This window comes from Quercus lobata, chromosome 2 (assembly GCF_001633185.2).
Source record: "Quercus lobata isolate SW786 chromosome 2, ValleyOak3.0 Primary Assembly, whole genome shotgun sequence".
In the NCBI taxonomy this organism is placed as follows: domain Eukaryota; kingdom Viridiplantae; phylum Streptophyta; class Magnoliopsida; order Fagales; family Fagaceae; genus Quercus; species Quercus lobata.
In genome coordinates this window covers 82,194,424-82,217,989 of record NC_044905.1, presented here as the reverse complement: position 1 = coordinate 82,217,989, position 23,566 = coordinate 82,194,424, and the positions used below count along the sequence as shown (strand labels likewise).

General features: G+C 31.3%; 1 long non-coding RNA gene across 1 annotated transcript; it reads left to right on the top strand.

The window, feature by feature from the left end:
* Positions 1-9,598: 9,598 nt before the first annotated feature.
* LOC115976872 lies at positions 9,599-21,903 on the top strand. The gene is made up of 3 exons (XR_004088439.1): positions 9,599-12,112; positions 18,838-18,890; positions 20,636-21,903. It is a non-coding gene; the product is annotated as an uncharacterized LOC115976872 (long non-coding RNA).
* The last annotated feature ends 1,663 nt before the right edge of the window (positions 21,904-23,566 follow it).

Below are 23,566 nucleotides of genomic sequence, written 5' to 3'. Positions count from 1 at the left end.
AGATCCTAATGCAATTCCCCTTACACAAGAAGAGATCTCAAACTTGGTTTTTAAGAAGAAGTCCGGTATTGTAAAAGGACTTAGCATGAGACCTTCCTCTTTCTCTAATAACCACTACCTCATCTAATTCCTCAGTGGAGTATATCCAATGACTAGAAAATGAGATAATTGAGCTCAAAGAGGCAAGAGCTAAGAACCAAAAGGAGTGAGCTAGGGACCAAGAGGCACGAGCTAAGCAAGAAGAGGTCCAAAAGAATATTCTTAACTTTTTGAGGAGCAAGGGTTATGATGATGCTCTTACCTATGAGGGTGGTTCAATTTCAAGTTAAAACACTTTTTGGTTAGTATTTTATTTTAGCAATTGACCCACATTACATGGTGTGACTACTCTTAATGCATTGTTAGAAATGTTTCTTATAACATAATTAATGTTTTTACTTTACGATTTTAATGTAGTATTGTTTTTATATTTGTGCAGATTTCTTATTGGTGGCTTTTAGGAGATTTACTTTTGGCATTACTTGAAGACATATGAGGACATCTTTTGTTAGTTCTAATTATATTATGCTACACTATTTGTATTGTTATAAAACATCTTGAGTTATTGTATATGTTGCAAACAATTATTGCATGAAAGGAGTTTGAATTTGATACTAGTTTTATTTTTTACTTGTCAAATGTATGCATCTTTTTTTCTAAATGTATTGTTGAAATAAATGTATTATTCAAATGTGAGGTTTTAATAATGTAATAACAGGTTACAGGTTAATATCAAAGCCATGAAAAAAAAAACAGAAAATAACTTTTAGTGACGAATTTTTTCATCACAAATATAGCAACAAAAAATTGTTTTAGTGACGAAATATTTCATCACTAAATGTAGCAAAATTTTGTAAGAAATGGTTTTAGTGACGAAAATTTTTGTCGCTATATGTGCCTAGATTTTCTTAAAAATAGTTTTAGTGACGAACTTTTTCGTCATTATGTGTACCTGAAAATAGTATTATTGACGAAATTATTCGTTACTAAATATGATTTAATAAACTAAAGTGTTTTTAGTGACGAAATATTTTCATCACTAAATGGTGTTTTTAGCAAGGAAAACATTTAGCAACGAAACATTTTCATTGCTAAAAGTTTTTTTTAAAAATCAAATCGGACTTTTAGTGACGGGTTTCAAGGAAGAAATGAGTTTCATCGCTAAAAGTCCGATTTTGTCACTAAAGGTCCTTAGCGACGAAAAACTGGACTTTTAGTGACAAATTTTTTCGTCACTGAAAATACATTTTGTTGTAGTGTATATAGTTTTTTTTTCTTTAATGTTGTTTTGAATTTATTAAATGCATGGATTCATGAGTTTTATATTATAAATTGATACAAAATTTGACATTCACGATAATTATAAATTGATACAAAATGGTGGTACTAACAAAATACTAATACATTGATGTAAACTAATCCATTGTGCGTTTATTATATTGTAGGATGGTGATGATGATTTGGCAACGGATGTCCATTCTCCCAGTGATAATTGCGTATCATCCGATGACAGACATTAGGCGATGATGACGTAGACGGTGGGCCTTATTTTGGAGTAACTACCTGGACATTTTGATATTTATAATAAAGTTTCAAACTTTGATCTATATATGTTATAGTTGGAAACTTTATTATAAAATTATAGACACTTGGGATGTATTATTTTGTGTTTAATAATCTAGATATTTGGGATGTAATTATTGATATGGTGTAATCTATATATATATATATATATATATATATATAAAACTAAAGCCTTTGAAGCTCCCACAATTTTCCACATCAGCATTAATTAAATTTAAAAAATAATAATAATAAGTAGCCTAAATTTTTTTTCCACAATTAGGGAAAGCAAACCCGATACCCTCTCTCTCTCTAACCGTAGTCAAATTTTTCCACAAACCTAACTTTGAATCCTCTCTCTCTATTTCTCTACCCTTTTCCCTAAGACCCAACTTTGAAAATCAATCCCAAACGCCATCTTCTTCCCCTCTCTCTTCTCTAAAACTGATACTTCCCTAAAACCTTCTCTTTTTGCCTCCCTTGGAAACCAAATTTAATCATTAATCTGCATCTCCAATATTCCTCCCCAACGCACACCCTATACCTAAGGCAGCCAATGTGCTAGGCCTATGCAGGAGTTTCCTTGGTCTCCATTCTCAGCAGCTTTTCCCCATGGATGGATTCAACCACAAAGCTGATTAGATTAAATAATTCCCCCTCTGTCATTCTCTTTCCTATTTGATTGATTTATTCTTTCACTACGATTTTCTCTAAATCTTATTTTTTGAGTTTTAGTTTTAGGTAATGATAATGAAGCCAATTACTCAATCCCAACGCTAAGTGAATCCTAGCAGAGGTGTGGTTGCCTTTTCGGTTGTCACCATTGGCATCGCCAAGTGAAATTCTCTCTCTATCTCTTTTCTTCTTCTTTTATGCCTTATGTGAATGATCTGATTTATTAGAAAAGAAGAGCATTTTGTGCATATTATTCGATTATATATTTGGGTTGTGCATTTTTTTTTTCCTTAGGAACCAATATTGTTACTTAGTTGCTGAATGACGGAATATTGTTACATAGTTCGATTATATATTTGGGTTGTGCATGGTTTTTTTTTTTTTTTTTCCTTAGGAACCAATATTGTTACGTAGTTGCTGAATGGTGGAACATTGAGGTGGTCTTACTGACATCAGGTTTTAATATTGTTGCGTAGTTGCTGAAATTTGCATAGCTATTCATTTGATGAAATGATAGTTACTGATATGGGTTAAAATTCAGATTGAAATTGTTTTAAATGGGACAGAGGCTCAAAGTTGAGTTTTAATTATGTCTTCAATTAGGTTTTTTTTGTCAAATTAGGGATTTTAATTCCTATCTTTTTGTAAGAAAATATTATGGATATGGAAATAATGTGTGAACCCAATAACTTGAATATTTGTTTCAAAAACTTTAAAATATAAAGAAGCAAACGCAAAAAGAAAAAGAAAAAAAAAAGCATATAAAGCATGTAGGTGAGAATTTGGGGCAAAGCTCAAATTCAATTAGAAATAAAAATGAACAAAAGCAACAATCGATTGCATTGCTGAAGCTATTTTTTTTTTTTTTTTTTTTTTAAGATACAAATGGATAGGAGATTTTGCTAATTGCTGATAGGGGATATTTTTTTTGTTGTGGAGCTGTGGAGCTTTAGATTGTATCTAGGTGATTCATCATGTATTTTTTTTTTTTGGCTCATGATGTATTTTGTTTTATTTGAGTTGTCTATGATAGAGGGAGATACTGTGATGTGTTTATTTCTGTTTCTTCTTTCACATTGTGCTACACTGATTATTGTTTTATATTTATGAGGTTATTCATGATATATGTCTTGTAGTTTATGTTATGTGAAATCAAGAATTTATTTTGTTTTACTTGTATTTTCCACACATGCATTTATGTGTTTGTTAAGTGTTATAGGAATATACAAGTTAATTCAGTCATATTGTTGTCTACACTTGTAACTGATAGATGGTGGTTAGGTTGAATTTGTTGTGATGGGCAATGTTTTTGTAATGGGATGTTTTTGTAACTTTGAGCACTTTGTCTAGTTTGTGTTTTGTCATGGATTGTCAAAGGGGGAGTTTGTTTGGTTCTAAGACTTTAGGTTTAAATGTATTAGAACTTCATTTTGTAATGTTGGCAAACCATTATCAAAACGTTTAGTCTTATTTTAGACTTGCTCAAAGTATGTTTAAGTGTAAAGTTGGAATCGAGTGTACTGCAGGATTTACTGTGTAAATCTACCTGGCTTGATCGATCAAAAATTAGACTCGATCAATCAAAGCTCGTGCAGATTATTTTTCTACAGAACTTTCCAACTCAACCCAAGCCCGTTTGACGTGTAGGGTTTTATGTTTTGTCTTAAGTACAAAAGGAAAAACCCTAGCCACATTTTGAGGTTACTCTTTATGCTATGTGTGTGAATCTCTTGTGAGATCTAGAGGTGTTTGCCTTCATACACACTTAGGGTCTCCAATCTCAAGATTCATGTCGAGAGCTTGGTAATCAATTCAGTTTCTGTTTCAATAGCTTAAAGATACACAAGCGAGAGTGCTTGTACTTGCTGTGAATCCAAGAAAGAAGTAGGTCGTGGACTTGGAGCTGTCATGTGGTCGTGGTAATAAATTTTCTACTCGAGGTAGAAATATGATGTTAGTGGTCTAAGTCGCTATTGTGTAAACTTCAATTCTTTCATAGTGGATTTGTTTTACCTTGAAGATAGCTAAGTTAAATCCTCCCCTAGTTTTTTACCAATTTGGTTTTCCTAGGTTATCATATCGTTGTGTTATTTATTTTCCATACTTTACAATGAAATGATATATTTTTGTTAACCTAGATCTGATAATTTGACTAAGTAATCACTTGGCTAATTAACTAGGTTAATCTAGTTGTGTTTTAAGGGGTCTAAAAATGAACACAGCAATTTCCTCAACTAGCAAACCGCCTATGATAGCAGCTATCAATCAATTATTCTTCATCTTTAATAGAAATGATTATAGATTATTTAAATTTAATAAAGATTTAAATTTTAGGTTCAAATGTATAGTTAAATCTGCCCCCAAACACATTGTATTCTTTGCTATGTTGTCAATTTAATATGCAGTAACAAATTTGGTGATCAGCTTCTTCAATTACATCATTACAGTCCAATATTTCTGGTGCTCAATGCACTTTGTGGTCACATGCTGTATTTTAAATCCATAACCATAGTGTCATGTTTTGTCACCAATTTCTTCTCTTTTTTTTAGCACATTCATTGTTGGTGGGAAATTCCATTGTTGTGAATCTATTCTACTTTACTTGGAAATAGCATAACAATTGATGAGATCCTATGCCGTGTAACAATTGATAATATGTGAAAGGAGTGTTAGGGGATTTTTTTTTTTTTTTTTTTTTTCCAAATAGTTGTCTGCAAACCATTTTTAAGGTTCCTTTGAATGTTGTGTAAAGAAGAAAATACAGATCTTACTTACTTTATTTACTTATTGTGTTTTAGGTTAGTGAGAAATTAAAAGTTATGCATACGTAAGCTGAAATAATGTGTGAACCCAATGACTTAAATATTTGTTACAAAAAATTTAAAATATAAAGAAGCAAAAGCAAAAGTAAAAAGAAAAAGAAAAAGAAAAGGCATATAGAGCATGTAGGTGAGAATTCGGGTAGTGCTAAAATAGCCAATGGAAACATTTAACACAAAGTGAATGTATGTGTATTAAAAGCAAAAACAGAGGTAGTAAGAAAAACAATACACCCCAAAACATAAAACATTAGATTTTTTTTAGTGTACGTGTATTTGCACATGAGTGTTTGTGTTCATTTTACAATTACAGTTGGCTTTGGTTCTAGATTTAAATTTAGAAATTAGGGATTAGAAAATAGGATTATGATATGTGACAATTTTTATTAAATACTTTTGTTACTATTTTTTTTTTTTTTATTTGCCTCTTTTGGATTTAAGTCATTCAATTTCTTTGTAGAGATGAAGTGGAATTTTTCACAATGTAAAGAATCTAATTTCATCAAAGCAAAGGTATTAATTTCTTTTTCTAATATTCTCTTCAACTGTGGTTTGTTTCAGTTTCAGGTTGCTGGGGTTTTTAATATCGTCTTTTATTAGAATTTTTTTTTTTTTTTAATTTAGGCTTAGGTTTGGGCATGCAATTTTTTGAAAGAAAAATTATTTCTGTTAACAGAGAATGTTCATAATTTATGATTGTTTAAGGTCCTTAGATATTGTCAAGAACTGTTTTTCTTTTTTGTTTCTCCGATACTACACAGTATACTAAAATATGCATTTTTCTTTACAGAAACAGTCCTATAGACAGTGAGATTGACATGTCCTTCCATTTGATTTTTGAATATGATTATGATTGTCAATTTTTCATATACTTATTGATATATTTGTTGTTTCTATGTCTTATTGTGGTACAAATCGAATAGTGAGACAAAAATATTTACTATTTCTATGTCTTGCTGTTCCATTTGATTTTGGATCACACTAAATTGTATGGTGTCCTTTCTTCAAAATTTTAGACCTTTATACAACACACATTGAGATAAAAAATCAACCAATGAGTACTACCATGTTGTAAATATCAAAACACATTAGAATAGTGACTCAGTTACTACAAATAGAGAGGTTGAACATGACCCAATTACTCCAGGTGTGTGCCTAATTATTATTTCCATATTGTTGAAGAGATTAATATTTTAGGTACTTGAAGGTTTTGAGAGCATGATTTTTTTCCAAAATAATTTCTAGACCAAAAGGATTCTGCTAATTTCCCTTCGCTTTGTTGGTGGCAGTGTATGGTTACTGCGGAAGGTTCAAAATTGTTGTTCATGGTCGTGGTTTCTATATCTGTTGTCTTTGGCTTATCTTCAGTTGTCATGAATTTCATATTTGTTTTGTGTGTCTTGTGATATAAGTGGTGGTGAATTATAATTGGTAAGTGTTGATTGCTATAATCAGATATGTTGATCTCTTACTTCCCAGCCTTTGTTTTATTATCAAGTATCATGGTCAACATCTAATAGCAATTTCAAATTATCTATTAGTTAGTCTTAATGGGGGCTACAAAAGTAGGAAATGAAAATTTTGGAATTTTGCTTTTGTCTGTGAAGTTTTGCAAGGCAGGAAAGTTATGATGGGGGGGCTTTAGTTGTAGTTCCTGATAGAAGAATGAAGCAATACAAGAGAGATCCTTTAAGATACAATGTAGAGTCATATTGTGCAATTGTTACAATGTTGCTTGGGAAGATACAAATTCTCACCAAAACAAAATGGAATTATAGATTCTCACCAACATGTCTAACATTTGTTTGATTTGGCAAAAGCTTTTATATCACCAAAGCTATGAAGCTCAAGCTCCAATTCTTCCAACTACTGATGGCACTTTGAGAGCCTGAGCATTCAAGGAAAAAAAAAAAAAAAACAAAGAAGAATCCTATTAAGAGTAGAATGAGATTTTAGTTGTAAAATAGTGTTCAATACATAATAGTATGTTTATTAATTTTCATCTATTCATCTTTTCCCGAAAGAACAGTAGTTTATAGAGAGATAACACTTTTTTTTTTTGAAGTTGAAGACAATTTGGTGGGTTAACATAGGTGGACACGGCTCTTTGTTAGTGTTACAAATGTATATGAGATTCTAGGAAGACCTCCAGTGGACAATGAGCATATGTTGAATAGGTGAGGCTCTATCACTATTGGTGGGGCATCACACCATCACTACAAATATATATAAAGGGAATTTGGTAAATTTAGTTATTGTTTTAATACTTTGAACCAAATTCTCATGTTGTAGTTGCTTTATGGTTTGTTAGATACATATGTTTGATCGTTTGAAAAGCACTAGACTACGGATTTCTCATAATAAATGACCAATACCCCCCTAAAACTTGAGTAATGACCAAAGTACCCCCCAAAACATTGAAAAAGACCAAAATACCCTCAATTACTTGAATAAGACCAAATTACCCCCATAAATCAAAAAAGTGACCAAAATGCCCCCGTAAAAGCAAAAAATATCCAAAACACCTAGGATACCTAAAAAAGACCGATACACCCTCAAAACCTAGAAAATGACCGAAATACCCCCCAAAACTTTGAAAATGACCAAAGTACCCCTTGTGCCTAAAACAGACCAAAATATTCTCGATTACTTGAATAAGACCAAAATACCCCCATAAATTGAAAAAGTGACCAAAATGCCCCTGTAAACACAAAAAATGTCCAAAACACCGCTAATACCTAAAAAAAGATAGATACACCCCTGAAACCTAAAAAATGACTAACATAACCCCATAAACCTAAAAATTGATCCAACTACACCCCAAAACATCGAAAATGACCAAAGTACTGCCATGCCTAAAAAAGACCAAAATACCATCGATTACTTACATATGACCAAAATACCCCCAAAAATCGAAAAAAAAAAATGAATAAAATGCCCCCGTAAACACAAAAGAAAATTTCCAAAACACTCCCGATACCTAAAAAAGACCCATACACCCTCGAAACCTAAAAAATGACTGAAATAACTCCAAAAACCTAAAAACTGACTAAAGTCCCCCCCCCCCCAAACATCGAAAATGAACAAAGTACCCCCCATGCCCGAAAAAGATCAAAATACCCTCAATTACTTCAATAGAACCAAAATACCCCAATAAAGCACAGAAACTGACCAAAATGCCCCCGTAAACACAAAAAATGTCCAAAACACACCCGATACCAAAAAAATATGGATACACCTCTGTAACCTTTAAAGATGACCGAAATACCCCCCAAAACCTAAAACCAAATACCCTTTAAACATAAAAAATGACTTGAGTATTTTATTAATTTTTTAAGTTTTTAGGGCATTTCAGTTAGGTTTTAGGCTTAGGATGTATATGTGTAAAAATTTTTAATGCTTAGGGGGTATTTGGTCGTTTTTAGCTTTTGGGGGTATTTTGGTCATTTTTTAGGCTTAGAGGGTGTTTTTGGTCATTTTTAGGCTCAAGGGTACCTTTTTTTTTAGTTTCTAGGGTATTTCGGTCACTTTTTGGCTTAGGGTGTATATTGGTAATTTTGTAATGCCTAGGGGGTATTTGATTCATTTTTAGCTGTTGGGGATATTTTGGTCATTAGTTTAGGCTAAGGGAGTAGTTTTAGTCATTTTTAGGTTTCAGTGGTTTTTTGGTCTTTTTTTAGGTTTCAATGGTATTTTGGTCTTTTTCTTAGACTTCGAAGGTATATTACTTCTTTTTCATGTTTTGGGAGTATTTCAGCCATTTTTTGGGTGGTAGGGTTGTTTCGGTCATTTTTTAAGTTTATTGGGCAAGTTGGCCTCTTTTTAGTCTTAGGCCTATTTCAATCATTTTCAAGGATTATTAAATTATATTTGATTAATTTCGGTCTTTTTTTAGGTTTCAATGGTATTTTAGTCTTTTTTAGGCTTCAAGGGTATTTTGTTCATTTTTTTCTTGCAAGGAGTATTTTAGTCATTTTTTAGGTGGTAGGGGTGTTTCAGTCATTTTTGAAGTTTATGGAGGTATTTTGTCCTTTTTTTAGTCTTAGGGGTATTTCAGTCATTTTAATGATTATTAAATTATATTTTATTAATTTTGGTCCTTGAGTTTCATCTTATATTTTTATTAATTATTAAATTATATTTTATTAATTTTTAGGGAAAAAAATCCCTAAAGGACTATTACGGCAGTTTTTACACCTATTACGGCGGTTTTAAAACCGCTGCTATAGGTCTCAAGTAAAAAAACGTGGCTTACAAAAATTTTCCAAAAAATTTGAAAATTTCATGACTTATTGTGGCAGTTTAAAGTTGTTGCAATAAGTGAAAATGTCGCCATAATAGGTTTAAAACTTATTACAGCGGTTTCTGTCGCTGCAATAAGTACCATTTTCGTCACAATAAGCCCCTCGTACCACTTCAAAATTTTCAGATTTCCCACTTATTTTTTTCTACTTCCCACCACTTTGACCTCTCATTTTTGGTCTCCCACTTCTTTACTTCAGATATTTTCCTCTCACCTACATTCTCTCTCCCTCTCTCTCTCTCTCTCTCCCATGGATCTTCCTTAACCCACTTCCCCTCCTCCTCTCTTCTTCTTTACTCTAAACTCATCATTTATTTTCAAATTTTCAAACACAAAAATACTACCCAAAACCACAAATTCTACCCAAAGCAAGGTAAGTCTCTCTAGCTCTCATTTCTATTTTGTAGCAATTTTTGTAAATATATTTGTTGTTAAATTTTTGGTTTTTTAGTTTTTATTATGGTTTGTATAAGAGCAGAAAGTGTCAAAAATTAAATCAACAAACTTCATGATATGTGGTTGTGATGGAGTCAACAAATTATTATTATTTTTTTTTTCCATTGTGCCACATATCTCATCAATTTCTTATACTCCTTTTATGATTTTGGTTTGTGCATTTATTTGCTTTGATTTTATTTAAGTTTGTGATATACTAATATGATTTTGGTATGATTTTGGACATAGGCATTTGGGTTTGGATTGTTAAATGCTTTAATTTTGATTTAATTATTTCAGTCCAAATATTGTTCATTCACCCTTTATTTGTAACGTGGTATATATTGTTGAACTTGGATTTATATTGCAATAGGAATTTATAGTTTTGCGTATTGTGTGCTTGGTCCATTGGATGCCACTTAGGCCTCTTGACTACAAAGTGGTGGTGGTGCTCTCTTATCTCTTTAACCTCTGTCCTTGGTGAAGGAAGGCATTGAGCTAGGTTCTTGGTAACAAAAATTCGACCATAGGCAATCTTGTTAAAGGGATTATACCATTGATCACTCGGTGTTGTGTGCGTAACGCAAGCACTGAATCAGTGGGTCATCTTTTGCATAATTTTTATTTTGTAGATTTTTTGTACTTGTTATTTGTCACCAAGTATTTGATGCAATCAATTAGTGGGTCATCTTTTGCATAATTTTTATTTGGTAGATTATTTGTACTTGTTATTTGTCACCAAGTATCTGATTTCATCACTAGGTTATGATACTTTACAAGCTAAGTACTTTCTTTGGCAATGAATGTTATTTGAGTCGTGTTAAGGATGTTTATACTCTACATGCTGTAAATTTAAAAAAAAAAAAAAAATTAGGTACTCTATATGTTAGTGTGACTGTGGCTATGCTAGACATGACATGAAATTCTTTGAGTCAAAGGAAATGGAACCCCATAATGTGATTGGCAGCAATATAATAGAAACTTTAGGGATTAAAGGGTGGATTGTATTTGTTTAGTGCAAAAAATAATATCCTATCTTAACTGTAGTCCATGCACTAACTTGGAAGACTTTATATATACTTTTATCCTATCCCCCTTGAAACGCCAAACTTGTAATGGTAAATAACTGGTTGATATTTATGTGCAGAAATCATCTGAACTTCACTAAAGATCATTTGAGTCTGCTGTTGACTTTATCTGGGCTATTGCCACCAGTCATCTTTGGGTAGATCTGAATATGAAAATTTTTGTTGTTTTATCTTTTAGACCATCTACATAAAAAGTATTCTATCTCTTTATCTACAACTTGTGGTTGTACGCGCTGACTTGAATGGTCACCTAAAGGCCTTGAAAGACTATTTTCTTTTAGCAGAAGGAGATTTCTTCAAGGAAAAATATGAATCTGTTTCTTGCTTCGTTGTGCATTTTTATTCAAGTACTCTTATGGGTGCAATGACGACCTTAAACTATTTATTTAATGGCAATATATGCCATGCCAATTTTTGCACATGCCAATTTTTACACATCCCTTTGCGAATTCCTATATACCTTTCGGAAGATACTTTAAAGTTAATAAATATGAAAATTGCTACAAATGATTTATGATAATGATAATGGAACCTCTTTTGCCCATTTATATTCTTGAACTTTTGTTGTTTATAAATATCTCTTGTATTTGGTATGTCTCTGGTTGTATATAAGTTCCAATACATGTTTTATATATTAAAAAAATTTACTATACATGTGACACTAAACTTTAGTTGCACCATGTGTAACTTAACCAAAGTTACACCTAAACTTTAGTTGCAACTTGTGTAACTTAACCAAAGTTAGACATTTTTATATTACCAAAATGGCACTGTAGGGTATAGAGTAATAGTGGAGAATTATCATGTCAGAATGAGATGAATTGTGTTTATATATATATATATATATATATATGAGAAAAAGAGGGGGGGGGGGGTCATTGAGGATATGGCTTAGTATTTAGTATTAACTATTATACTAGGCCGATATTAGTATAATAGTAAAGATTATAGAAGGGTAAAAGAACTCTAGGTGTTTTTAAAATTGTTATCAACAGAGAAGAATTAATGTAAAAGGCTCTACAACGCTTCTGATTTATTTTGACACTTTTTAGTTATTTTGATGTTTTTTTTCATCAACAAGCAAAAAAGGGTTTTGTAGGTGATGCAGGTTGGTATACATTTTGTCGGTGACACCCAATCTTATGGTAATTAAGTTGCAAATACAGCAGCTGGTATGGATTCAATCCAAGGTAAAACTACTAGTTTTAAAGACTTGAGGTAGGTCAAATTCTTTTAATTGGTCAGTATGTATTTCTGGCAGTGAACATCTTGATTGGTTTTATTTTGATATTTGTCCCAGCACTAAGTAGCTCATGAACTACTACTTCCTCTCTATCCTCATTCCTTTTCAACTTTCTCATCTTTTACAATCTTTGTTTGCAGATTTTGTTCTCAAATATAAAAATTGGTTTGAGTATGGAAAAAAAAAAATGTAATTGTGATTTTATTTGCAATAAAACCAGGTTTGTAGTTTTTTTTTTTTTTTTTTGCATTATATATCCACATTTAAGGAATGATAGGGGTCCTATGAAGAAAAAGGAATGATTGGGGATTAGTCTTGTTGCAATTTCTGTTGTGTGAGTGCAACTCATTTTATGTGGAAGTCTATGTAATGTGAACTTCCAAAGTCAATTTGCACTATATTTTGGAATTCAGCACAGGGATAAAATGAAATAATTTCTATGGTAGGTTTAAAGTGGGTTTATTCTGTACAGTTTTTGTTTCAACCAAAGTTAAATTCTGGTTTCGATATTGTTTGTTTGCCCCTTGAAGCTTGGATGTGGGGAAAAATCTAAATTGGGATTAATTCGTTGAATAAAAAATATTATAACAATTATATGTTATATTGTTCATGGTTAATGTGGGCTCTATAATTTGATCAACACTTCCTAGCCTAATATACTAAGAATGAAAAAACCACAATAAAAAAAAAAAAAATTATAATGATGATTTTTGCGAGCAGATTTAGACGGTCACCTCTGCCACCTCCTTTTGATGATGAGTGATTGCCCTTTAGCAATTCGTCACAAAAAGGGGAACTATATATGGATAGGAGATTTTGCTAATTGCTAATAGGGGTAGATTTTTTTTTTTTTTTGTTGTGGAGCTATGGAGCTTTAGATTGTATCTAGGTGCTTCATCATGTATTTATATTTTTTTTTTTAGCTCATGATGTATTTGTTTTATTTGAGTTGTCTATGATAGGGGGAGATACTGTGATTTGTTTATTTCTATTTCCTTTTTCATATTGTGCTACATTGATTATTGTTTTATATTTATGAGGTTATTCGTGATATGTCTTGTAGTTTATGTTATGTGAAATCAAGAATTTATTTTGTTTTACTTGTATTTTCCACACATACGTTTATGTGTTTGTTAAGTGTTACAGGAATATACAGATTGATTCAGTTGTGTTGTTGTCTACACTTGCAACTGATAGATAGTGGTTAGGTTGAATTTGTTGTGATGGGCAATGTTTTTGTAACGGACTGTTTTTGTAACTTTGAGCACTTTGTCTAGTTTGTGTTTTGTTACGGATTGCCAAAGGTGGAGTTTGTTGGGTTCTAAGACTTTAGGTTTAAATATATTAGAACTTTATTTTGTAATGTTGGCAAACCGTAATCAAAACGTTTAGTCTTGTTTTAGACTTGCTCAAAGTATGTTTAAGTGTAAAGTTGAAATTGAGTGTATTGCAGGATTTACTGTGTAAATCTGCCTGGTTCGATTGATTGAAAATTAGACTCGATCAATTGAAGTTTGTGCAGATTGTTTTTTTGCATAATTTTCCAACTCAGCCCAAGCCTGTTTAACGTGTAGGGTTTTATGTTTTGCCTTAAGTATAAAAGGAAAAACCCTAGCCACATTTTGAGGTTGCTCTTTATGCTATGTGTGTAAATCTCTTATGAGATCTAGAGGTGTTTTCCTTTATACACACTTAGGGTTTCCAGTCTCAAGATTGATGTCGAGAGCTTGGTGATCAATTCAGTTGTTGTTTCAAGAGTTTAAAGATACACAAGCGGGAATACTTGTATTTGCTGTGAATCCAAGAAAGAAGTAGTTCATGGACTCGAAGCTGTCACATGGTTATGATAGTAAGTTTTCTACTCGATTTAGCAATAGGATGTTAGTGGTCTAAGTCGCTATTGTGTAAACTTCAATTCTTTTATAGTGGATTTGTTTTACATTAAGGATAGTTAGATTGAATCCTCCTCAGGTTTTTTACCAATTGGGTTTTCCTGGGTTATCATATTGTTGTATTATTTATTTTCCGAACTTTACAATGATTTGATATATTTATGTTAACCTAGATCTGATAATTTGACTAAGTAATCACTTGGCTAATTAATTAGGTTGATCTGGTTGTATTTTAAGGGGTCTGAAAACGAACAAGTGGTATCAAAGCAAGTTAGTTCTAGTGTTTAGATCTTTTGATCTAAGAGTTGATCCTTGACCCCTGTTGTCATGGAACACGGTCACTCTCTTATTATTCTACCTCAATTTGATGAGAATAACTATGCCTACTCGAAAGTAAGGATGAAAGTATTCCTGAAATCCATTGATGAGAGAGTCTAGAACTCCGTTGAATACGGATGGGAGAAGCCCACTACTCCAATTAGTGAGTAGCAAACTTCTCAGAAAAAAGCAGCCGTCTTTAATAGCAAAGCTACGCATGTTGTTTTTAATGCTGTTTATATGGAGGAATTCAAGAGAATCTTTAATGTTGGGGTTGCTCATACTACTTGGAATATTCTCCAAACTGTGCATGAAGGCACAAAAACAGTTAAGATCAATAAGTTGCAGTAGTTAACAACTAGATTTGAAAGCATTAGGATGTCTGATGATGAAAGTTTTGATAAATTCTATGCTAAACTTAATGATATTGTTAATTTTGCTTATAATCTGGATGAAATCTATAATCAATCTAAAATTGTTAGGAAGATACTTAGATCTTTGACTGAGGATTTTAGACTCAAAGTGACTGTCATCACTGAAAGTAAGGATGTGGACTCCATCCCTGTTGATGAACTTGTAGGATCTCTTCAGTCCTATGAGGTGAACCTTCTTAAGACAAGTAAATCCAAATCAATGGCTCCTAAGTCTGTTGATGATGTTGATGTGAATTGATTTGATGATGAGCTCTCTACTACAAAGATTGCCTATCTTGTCAAGAATTTTAGAAACTTTCTTAGGAACAATAACAGAAGGGCAAGAGGTAAGAACAATGCTGAACTTAGAAATTTTAAGAGAAATGATCTCACTAAGGTTAATAACACTGAAAAACCTAAAGTGAAAGTAGGTCAACCTTTTAATAATTCTATGGGTCAATAATGTTTTAGGTGTCAAAGGTATGGTCATGTGAAATCTGAATGTCCAACATTCTTAAGGTCTAAGTGTAAGGTTATGGCTGTAACCCTTAGTGATAATGAAATTTTTGACAATGAGTCTGGTAGTGATGAGGATAGAAACTTCATTACTTTCACTGCTACTGTTATAGTTGATGAAAGTGTTGCTGTTGAGGAGAACCCTTCTGATGGGGAACTCTCTGAGGATGCAGATTTACAAGAAGTCTATAATAAACTTTGCAAAGTTGTTGCAAAGGATGCTATGAGTGTTGATCTAGGTTTAAAGAAAATTGCATCTCTTGAACTTGATAAGAAAATTTGCTTGTGAAACTGTTTAATGCTAATGAATTGTTGAATAATGTGAAGACTAAGAATATGCTTTTTCTTGATAAATTTAAGAATTTGGGACTTGAATTATCTGTTGCTAGAGAACAAACAAATAGGTCTGCAAGCTCCAAACTTGATCATATGCTGAGTGTTCAAAAGTTTCCTTCAGGCAAAACTGGTTTAGGTTTTGTAGAAAGCCTCTCTGTGCCTGAAACTCATTCCACAAATTTTGTTCCTTCTTCTGAGTCCTTTATGAGTGAGGTTGTCAAACCTGTAGAAGTCACACCTCCTAAGAAAATTAGGGTTGATCTTCAAGAATCTAAACGTAAGACTCCTAACCCTCCTAAAGGCAAGTTTCATGATAGGCTTGCATGGGTTTGTCATTTTTGTGGAAAGTCTAGACACATTCGTCCAAACTGTTTCAAATTGCAAGCTACTAAGTGAGCAAATCAGCCAAAAGTACCTGTGCCTCAAGCACAAGATCCTATGGTACTTATTGGTGAGTTGATGAAGGTTTTAAATCTTTATTCCAATCTTGGAGTTGCTCAAAATTCTAATTTGAAGAATAACTCCAATGCTAGAGTTGCATCTAAAAAGTTTTGGATGTAAAAGGCCTAATCTAATTGAGTCTTTCTGACATGGTCCTTGTGCTTCATCATTCTACTATTTGTGACCATTCATCTTTGTTGTTTTTGTTCTCTTTGTTTTTCTAGGATTTACATTGCATAACATTCATGCATTTCATTCTAGGTTGTTTTTGTTATTTCTTTTCAAAAAAAAAAAACAAAAAAAAGGGAGGAAAAGGGAAGCAAAATGTCTTTTGCATTATTTTCTTGGATTTGAAATCAAAGTTGGCCAATTTATTTTTACATAACACGTCTATGTACCTTGTTTAGCTTGGATGAGCCTATTTATTACACTTTACTAGTTTGAGCTTTGTATTGCATGTTGTGTGGGAAGATGTTTATAGTTTTTGATCACATGATCTTGATCTTGAAATCACATGCCTTTGATTGTCGGACTTGAACTTATTGAGAAAGGCATAAATAACCATCTCACCACTGTTTACTAGCCAATCATGAACACCTTAGTGCATATCGTAAAATTTTGTACTCGAGAAAGTATAGCACATGCACAAAAAAAACATAAGTTGTAGCCTTGGTTTAAATTGCTAAAATTGGTGTGTACATTATTGGACTATAATTAATTCAATCAAATAAAATTGGTGTGTACATTATCTTGTCTATTTTAATAAGTTTCTGATCAAATAAAATTGGTGTGTACAATATGAGACAAATCAAGAAACCTACATGATTGCAAGCTTTTATTCTAGGATATGTGGGAGTTATATGATGTAACTCTTTAGGTGATAGTCTCTTTCAAATTTAAGTGATGAATTTTGTAGAAATTGTGATTGCTCTCTATTCACATATCACCTCACATGTATCTCAAGTTTTTACTAGTTGCACACACTACACAAGTTACTCTTTGCTAAACTTTGTACATGTTAATGTGTGTGATTCTATTTTGGCCATCTAAGTTTGAAAATTCCTTGATTTTAATGCCAAATTTGTTTGAAGTTTGAGAAATTAAGGAAAATTGATTGAAAATCTTATTTTTGGGAGATCTGAGTTCAAAACAAGTGTTTTTGAAAAGCATTTCATCTCATACTCATGCACTCTATTCATAAAATACTATGCTTTGAGAAGTTTCTGCACAAAATTGCTCCGTTTTTCAAAAATTTAATTTTTCCAAATTTTCGATTGATCGAACCTGTTACTCGATCAATCGAAGAAGTAGTTCGTGGATTCAGAACTGTCACGTGGTCGTGGTAGTAAATTTCCTACTCGAGATAGCAATAGGATGTTAGTGGTCTAAGTCACTATTGTGTAAACTTCAATTCTTTCATAGTTGATTTGTTTTACCTTGAGGATAGCTAGGTTAAATCCTCCCCAAGTTTTTTACCAGTTTGGTTTTCTTGGGTTATCATATCGTTAGGTTATTTATTTTCCACACTTTACAATGATATGATATATTTTTGTTAACCTAGATCTAATAATTTGACTAAGTAATCACTTGGTTAATTAACTAGGTTAATCCAGTTGTGTTTTAAGGGGTCTAAAAACAAACACAACAATTTCCTCAGCTAGCAGACCGCCTATGATAGCAGCTATCAATCAATTATTCTTCATCTTTTATAGAAATGATTATAGATTATTTAAATTTGATAAAGATTTAAATTTTAGGTTCAAATGTATAGTTAAATTTGCCCCCAAACACACTGTATTCTTTACTATGTTGTCAATTTAATATGCAGTAACATATTTGGTGATCAGCTTCTTCAATTACATCATTACAATCCAATATTTCTGGTGCTCAATGCACTTTGTGGTCACATGCTGTATTTTAAATCCACAACCATAGTGTCATGTTTTGTCACCAATTGCTTTTTTTTTTTTTTTTAAGCACATTCATTTCTTATTATGGTTTGTGTTTTTGTCTCTTCAATTAGAAATAAAAATGAATTGCTTTGGTGGGAAATTCCATTGTTATGAATCTATTCTGCTTTACTTGGAAATAGCATTACAATTAATGAGATCCTATGCCGTGTAATTTTAATCTCTAAGAATATGTGAAAGGAGTGTTAGGGGATTTTTTTTTTTTTCAACTAGTTGTTTGCAAACCATTTTTAAGGTTGCTTTGAATGTTGTGTAAAGAAGAAAATATAGATCTTACTTACTTTATTTACTTATTGTGTTTTTGGTTTATGAGAAATTAAAAGTTATGCAAACGTAAGCTGAAATAATATGCAAACCCAATAACTTGAATATTTGTTACAAAAACTTTAAAATATAAAGAAGCAAAAGCAAAAGTAAAAAGAAAAAGAAAAAAAAAAGCATATAGAGCATGTAGGTGAGAATTCGGGGTAGTGCTAAAATAGGAAGTGGAAACATTTAACACAAAGTGAATGTATGTGTATTAAAAGCAAAAACAGAGGTAGTAAGAAAAACAATACACCCCAAAACATAAAACATTAGATTTTTTTTAGTGTATGTGTATTTGCACATGAGTGTTTGTATTCATTTTACAATTATAGTTGGCTTTGGTTTTAAATTTAAATTCAGAAATTAGGGATTAGAAAATAGGATTCTGATATGTGACAATTTTTATTAAATATTTTTGTTAATATATATATATTTTTTAATCTGCCTCTTTTGGATTTAAATCATTCAATTTCTTTGCAGAGATGAAGTGGAATTTTTCACAATGTAGAGAACCTAATCTCATCAAAGCAAAGGTATTAATTTTTCTAATATTCTCTTCAATTATGGTTTGTTTCAGTTTCAAGTTGCTGGGGTTTTTAATATCGTCTTTTATTAGAATTTTTTTTTTTTTTAATTTAGGCTTAGGTTTGGGCATGCAATTTTTTGAAAGAAAAATTATTTCTATTAACAGAGAATGTTCATAATGTATGATTGTTTAAGGTCCTCAGATATTGTCAAGAACTATTTTTCTTTTTTGTTTCTTTGATACTACACAGTATACTAAAATATGCATTTTTCTTTACAAAAACAGTCCTATAGACAGTGAGATTGACATGTCCTTCCATTTGATTTTTGAATATGATTGTGATTGTCAATTTTTCATATACTTATTTGATATATTTACTGTTTCTATGTCTTATTGTGGTACAAATCGAATACTTTCGTGGGGTTTTTTAAACTTGGGCTTCTTCCTCTAGAGGTTGAAGATTCTTCTATTTTTTTTTCTTTGGTTTTGGGCTATTGGTTTTGAATTTGCATTACTTTGTTGTAATTATTATTTTCAAACATTGTATGTTTGTTTGGAGTATGTCTGTTTCTTTCATCTATTGCCCTTTTAAATTGGTAGATTTTGGATCACACTGAATTGTATGGTGTCCTTTCTTCAAAATTTCAAACCTTTATACAACACACATTGAGATAAAAAATCAACCAATGAGTACTACCATGTTGCAAATATCAAAACATATTAGAATAGTGAACTCTCTTCTAACATGTTCAAATAATGTGGTAACATGAGACTTACATTTATATTGCTAAAATAACTCTCTTTTTTCCCCTTTTGGGAATTTGGATTAATGGGTTTTGGCTATTTTTTCTGTTATCTTTTTGTTATTTACCTTGCACTGTTGACATTGAGACCTTCGTAAAACTTATGGCACCAATAATTTTTTTTTTTTTTTCTCTTTTTGAATTACATTGGATAGGCTCATTGCCTTTAGGATTTAAGATAGAAGTTAAAACATTCATGAAACTATTGCAAATGCAAGTATATTATTTTAGTAATTGAATAATTAACTTTATGATGTAGATTATTGAATTATTTTAGCCTCATGTAGATTTGTGGTTAATTATGCATACTTGGCGACAGTATTCAATTTTGATCTTAGCCTCCCAATCCTACAGGTTTTGCTTTCATGTGTTTCAGTTTCATGGTTTTTTTTTTTTTTTTTTTTTTTTGGCTATTTGGGATTTACAGTTTCTTGATCGGGCTATATTTTATACTATCTCATGTATTGTTTCATAAACTGCTAATTCATGGTCAACTAGAATGTTTTTTATTTATTGTAAAGTGAATGTGATAGTGGTTTTGGGTTTTAAAGGTTTTGTGTTTTACTATGATGTGGACATTAGTGAAACATTTTTAAGTTTGTTTTGAGAGTGAGGTAATGGTTAGCTCAAAAACCCTTTAATGATTGTCTTGCCCTATATGCATATGTGGGTTGTGCATTGTTCTCAATTCATCATAGCTTTCATGATGTTCAATAATTTTACCTTATTTTATATTATTTGGGTTCCTTTGTGAATTGGTATTTGGTAGCTGATTTCATGATTTAAATTTTTGATTTGTTAATACTCTATTTAAATAAATAAATAAATAAAAGTTTAGTTTTTTCTTTTATGTTTCTATTTTTTTGTAAATCTTGATGAGATTTTGTAATTGAAACCCTTAGTAGAGAATGTTACTCATGCTGTTTTTCTTCTTTTTTTTCTTTTTAAGGAAGAGAGATGCAAATAAGGTGCTTGGCGAAGTGCAAAATAGGAAGTACTCGGGTATGTTTTTCACTAATCAAACCAATCACACTGAATTTATATAAGAAATGGGGAAAGGCTACAATTATTGTTGGGGTTTTTTTAGTTGCAAATGCTCTTGAGCATTTGGAGCAGACTACGACAAATAGAGAGGTTGAACACGACCCTGTTACTCCAGGTGAGTGCCTAATTGTTATTTTCATATTCTTGAAGAGATTAATATTCTAGGTACCTGAAGGTTTTGAGAGCATGATTTTTTTCCAAAATAATTTCTAGACCAAAAGGATTCTGATAATTTCCCTTCGCTTTGTTAGTGGCAGTGTATGGTTATTGTGGAAGGTTCAAAACTATTGTTAATGGTAGTGGTTTCTAAACCTGTTGTCTTTGGCTTATCTTCAATTGTCATGAATTTCATATTAGTTTTGTGTGTCCTGTGATATAAGTGGTGGTGAATTATAATTGGTAAGTGTTGATTTCTATTATTAGATATCTTAATCTCTTACTTCCTAGCCTTTGTTTTATTATCAAGTATCATGGTCAACGTCTAATAGCAATTTCAAATTATCTATTAGTTAGTCTTATTGGGGGCTATAAAAGTAGGAAATGAAAATTCTAGAATTCTGCTTTTTTCTATGAAGTTTTGCAAGGCAGGAAAGTTATGATGGGGGAGCTTTAGTTGTAGTTCCTGATAGAAGAATGAAGCAATCCAAGAGAGATCCTTTGGGATACAATGTAGAGTCATATTGTGCAATTGTTACAATATTGCTTGGGAAGATACAAATTCTCACCAAAACTAAATGGAATTATAGATTCTCACCAACATGTCTAACATTTGTTTGATTTGGAAAAAGCTTTTATATCACCAAAGCTATGAAGCTCAAGCTCCAATTCTTCCAACTATTGATGGCACTTGGAGAGCCTGAGCATTCAAGGAACAAAAAAACAAAGAAGAATCATATTAAGAGTAGTATGAGATTTTAGTTGTAAAATAGTGTTCAATACATAATAGTAAGTTTATTGATTTTCATCTGTTCATCTTTTCCCAAAAGAACAGTAGTTTATAGAGAGATAACACTTTTCTTTTTTGGAAGTTGAAGACAATTTGGTGGGTTAACATAGGTGGACACGGCTCTTTGTTAGTGTTACAAATGTATATGAAATTCTAGGAATACCTCCAATGGACAGTGAGCATATGTTGAATAGGTGAGGCTCTATCACTATTGGTGGGGCAACACACCATCACTACAAATATATATATATATATATATATATATATATATAAAGGGCATTTTGTAAATTTAGCTATTGTTTTAATACTTTGAACCAAATTCTCATGTTGTAGTTGCTTTATGGTTAGAATTGTTAGATACATATGTTTGATCGTTAGATACTCCTTTTTTTTTTTTTTTTTTTTTGGTAAACAATTTCCACACTATGCTGTTGTTAATTAGTCATAAATTTAATTAAGCTATTTTTATCTTAGTAAGCATATATTTTCATGTTCTATGGTTCCATTAGACACTTTATACTTTGGATGATATTTTTGCATATGAAAGAAAGTGTTACTTTACAATTCTACCAAATTACTCTCAGTTCTTGGTCTACAAAAGTTTGTGTCTTCCTCACTCATTTTTAAGGGCTTTAATCATTTAATATTATGCTGTGAAACAAATGTCTTTGTTCTTTAAATTTAATGCAGTTGTGAATTTTCAATTCATTCATCATGATAATATTTGATATCATTTTCATTGTCCTCACAAATGTACGGTTCTGTTTTTTGGTTCAATTTCAAAGAAAGTAAAAACTAATTATATTTTTTACCAATTTTTTAGTTGAACCTTTATTTTGAACTAAATTATTTATTTTCCGTCATTTTTAACTCTATTTTATTTAACTATCTAGTGCATCGCACGGGTTAGCGACTAGTTAAATATATTTGGTTTGTTGGTTCAAAGTGGTATTGTATTTGCTATTGGAAAATATGAATTGTGGGTTCTATAAAGTATAGAACTATACATAGACCTATACCGGCGTTTTTTTTTTTTTTTTTTTTTTTTTTTTTTTTTTTTTTATATTAAAAAACGCCGGTATAGGCCCTGAAATCCACTAGTGTAGGTCTTCAAAGCTGTTGGTCAAGACTGTCCCGACACAAGTAAAAGCGCCAGAACAGGTTGGTGTTGTGAAATTGTAAAGTACTCGCAAGTGTACGAACCATACCGAAGTATAGTTTGACAAGAATAAGGTCAAACCCATAGAGACTTGAATGAACATAGGAAAATTAATTAAACCTTAATCAAATTAATCCTAATCTAGTTTAATAAAAATTGGTTATTTGCAATTAAATAAACTAAACAAATAATTAAACTAAGTAAAGATATAATATAAAGCAGTAAAGAGATGTAAACAATCTAGAGAAAGGAATTAAGGTTTTGGAATCCGCCTTATAAATCATATTAGCATATATTTATGATCATTAATTTTTCCCAACCATTGCATGATAATCTAGAAATCAATCTTGCTATCATGGAAAATATTATCATTAAAACTTCTATTTAAATATCTAAAGCATGCTCTTCTTCGCTTCCTAGTTATAAAATCAAATTATCAATTGTACCCGTAGCCAAACAAATCACAAGAAATATTCAATTTTAAAATCAAGAAATAATAAACTAAGCATTTAATTAATTAAGACAAATCCTAAATCATGAGAAAAACATGATTGAACTCATATCTAGAATCGCATCTTAGTCAACTGATATGAAGCAAGAAAAATTTAAATCATTAAATAACAACTATTGTAGAAAAAATCAAATCAAATAAATATTACTGATAATCCTTAACAAAGTTTCATCTTCAACCTTAATTATAAATTTAGCTACTCATAGTAATTGAAAGAAAA